This window comes from Cebus imitator, unplaced genomic scaffold, assembly GCF_001604975.1.
Source record: "Cebus imitator isolate Cc_AM_T3 unplaced genomic scaffold, Cebus_imitator-1.0 Scaffold57, whole genome shotgun sequence".
Lineage (NCBI taxonomy): Eukaryota > Metazoa > Chordata > Mammalia > Primates > Cebidae > Cebus > Cebus imitator.
In genome coordinates this window covers 618,610-621,719 of record NW_016107372.1, presented here as the reverse complement: position 1 = coordinate 621,719, position 3,110 = coordinate 618,610, and the positions used below count along the sequence as shown (strand labels likewise).

The 3,110-nt window shown below is 48.1% G+C and overlaps 1 long non-coding RNA gene across 1 annotated transcript in view; it reads right to left on the bottom strand.

The window, feature by feature from the left end:
• Positions 1-2,471: 2,471 nt before the first annotated feature.
• The window catches only part of LOC108304754, a 4,948-nt gene continuing 4,309 nt past the window's right edge, over positions 2,472-3,110 (bottom strand). The window contains exon 2 of the long non-coding RNA XR_001825404.2: positions 2,472-2,781. This is a non-coding gene — a long non-coding RNA (uncharacterized LOC108304754). The remainder of the gene's footprint in view (positions 2,782-3,110) is intronic.

Here is a 3,110-nt window from a genome sequence, read left to right as displayed (position 1 = left end):
AAAAAAAAAAAAAAGCCATCAATCAATTAGTTATTTTTTATTATTTGTTTTCTGAGTCAGAGTCTTGCTGTCTTGCCCAGGCTCAATCTCAGCTCACTGCAATCTCCACCTCCCGAGTTCAATTCTCCTGCCTTGGCCTCCCAAGTAGCTGGGATTACAAGCATGTGCCACCACACTTGACTAATTTTTGTATTTTTAGTAGAGACAGCGTTTCGCCATGTTGGCCAGGCTGATCTCGAACTCCTGACTTCAAGTGATCCACCCACCTCAGCCTCCCAAAGTGCTGGGATTATAGGCGTGAGCCACTGTGCTCAACCCAATTGGTTATTCTTGAGACAGTCAGGTTGGTTTCAGTACAGCGATCCATCCAAGGGCAGAAACAAGTCCAGGAAGCCCCATTCTCCTGCAACTGCCTGTCTAGTCCTCCAGCCCACTGTGCCAAGGACACAGGACCAGGTGAGAGATCCTTGGCTTTTCAGATACAACCTAGTCTCCATCCTCCCCACCCCACCCTTGGAGGACAGCCACCCTCCTACTGGCCATGAAGCTGGGTACCCAGGCTATTGCTCAGTCACAGAGTAAATAAATAACCAGGATCCAGGGAACCAAACTGCCAGATAAAGGCAGCCATGAGACTCAGGGGACACCTACCGTGCAGGCTGTCCTGCCAAGACCCCAGGCTCAGGGCCACGTTGGAGTCAACCAGCCACCAGTGACGCATCAGAGGGAGGACAGCTCTTCAGGCCGCTGGTACAGGCTCTAGCTTCTCTGGGAGACTTAGGAAGCCCCTCTGTCCCTGTCCCCAGGCAACGCCTCCTCTGCGGGTGCAGGCACCGCATGTACTTATCACACCTCAGCCAGTCACAGGGGTTTGGAGCAGGGATTCGAACTGGAAAAGTGCCCTTGCCAATGTCCCAAGATGCATTCCTGACCCAAGCCAGGAGGAGCTGAGCTGTGAGCTAGCAAATGAGGACAGAGGAGCTGGAGGCGCCTCCTTGCTGGGAGTGTGGAGAAAAGGAAGTGCCAATCCCAGCTGCAAGGAGAAATGTCCAAGGCAGAAAGCCATGTTGGTCCCAGCCGCAGGGCTGAGCGAGAGATCTAGGTTCAGACTCATCCAGGAGGGGCCTGGAGGTTGAGAGTTACAAAAGAAGAGTTCCGTTTAGGTCTTGGGGGCGACTAATCTCACTTAAGGAGTACATCAGAGAGATGAGTGGACAAGCCCACTTGTTTCCCACTGGGGTCAGGACGAAGGGTCTAGGCTGACCAGCTCCGGGAAGAAGCTGACCCCTCCGGACTGCATTCTCCTTTAAACCTTTCTCCTCCTCTGTTCTGCCCTTCTGTTGCCTGCCACTGCCGGCGGTCAAGCATGGACCGTGTATACCTTGTTCTGGGGAATCTGATTACACCCTGGACACTGGTGTGTGGATTGCAGTCTGCTGCAGGATGACATTACAGTTTAGTTGTTTTTCTTCTAATGGGGCTCCATTCTGTGAGTATGGTAGGAAGTGGTTTTAATGCATTGATAAATCAACCTCAGGGAGGTATTATGTACAGAAGATTCCCAAGGCTGCAATTGCTAAAAGAGACTTAGGCTACTGGTGGGGAACTGGGTGAGCCCCCTGAGCTCAACAGAGTTGCTTAAGAGAAGCGGAAGAGAAGCTGCCTAAGACCATGTTTTTTGTGCCTTTTCTGATCGGGGTTTCGTATGTATTTGGGGACATTGCTCTATGGGAACAAGCAAAAGGATCGTTTTGTTCTGATGAAATTAGGAATTGATTTGGTGAAAGACACTTCCAACTCCCTTACCCACCTCCCTTCATCCCACTCATTTGGCAAAACCACAACCCTGGGGCAAATTCACTTCTCTGCCTCCTCACACTTGGACTTGTGTGGGTAAACTTTGGGAATCTCAGCTGTGCAGGCCAGTCACTTGAAATTCATGACCATGGGCTCCAAGTGGGCCCTGATGCTGTGAGGGGTCGAATCACCTTTTGTTCCCCGAGATGGTTCTCTTCTGTCTTCACATCTACCCCTTCTTCCCCCTGTTTCACCAAACCGCCAAGACTCACCACCGAGTCTCCCCATCTCCCAGCGCCCCTCTTCAGTAGCCATCCCCCTTCACCCGAGGCGATGACTCACTTGATTTCTGTCACGAGAGATGTAGAGACACATATTTTTGCCTGTTCTAGAAACTAACATAAATGGACTCCATCAGTTTGGACGTTTTTACCTGGCTTCTTTCACTCATCATAATATTTTCAACCTAAATCATAGTCCTATATATGTCAATAGTTTATTCCTGTTTATTTCTGAGAAATATTTCATTGTGTGAATATGCCATAGCATGTTTATCCACTCACTTGTTAATGGACATTCAGATTGGTTCCAGTTTTTGGATTTTTAAATAAAGCTGCTATAAATATGTTTATATTTTTCTTTTTGTCGACTAAAGTTTTAATTTCTTTTTTCTTAACATAAACTCAAGATTTTATTGTCTTCATAAAAGAAAAGAAATAATAGCCAGCATTCTCTTAGATCTGCAGTTGGGCTCCACACACTTAAGCATTAGCAAATCTTTTTTCTAGTTCTAGGCTTTTTCTGGAAAATCAGCTTAGTGTGCCCACCATGGCCACTCTGCTTCCCGTCATAACGCCGCTCTCCCTGGGCACACAGAGAATCCTTGCCCTTTTGTACTGTGTCGCTTTGTGGGGTTGGTGCTTGCCACTCTTCTTACAGAAAGTCCAACAGGTTTTGGGAACGTTCACTATGTTTGCCTGAGCACTATCGGCATGGAAAGAAAGCAGTTTTAATTTCTTTAGGTTCAATTTCTTTAATTTTTCCTGGAATGGAATTGCTGGGTCATCAGGTTGGCATATGATTACCTTGTTTAACTTACTAAGAAAGTGCCGTGCGCGGTGGCTCAAGCCTGTAATCCCAGCACTTTGGGAGGCCGAGGCGGGTGGATCATGAGGTCAAGAGATCGAGACCATCCTGGTCAACATGGTGAAACCCCGTCTCTACTAAAAATACAAAAAATTAGCTGGGCATGGTGGCACGCGCCTGTAATCCCAGCTACTCAGGAGGCTGAGGCAGGAGAATTGCCTGAACCC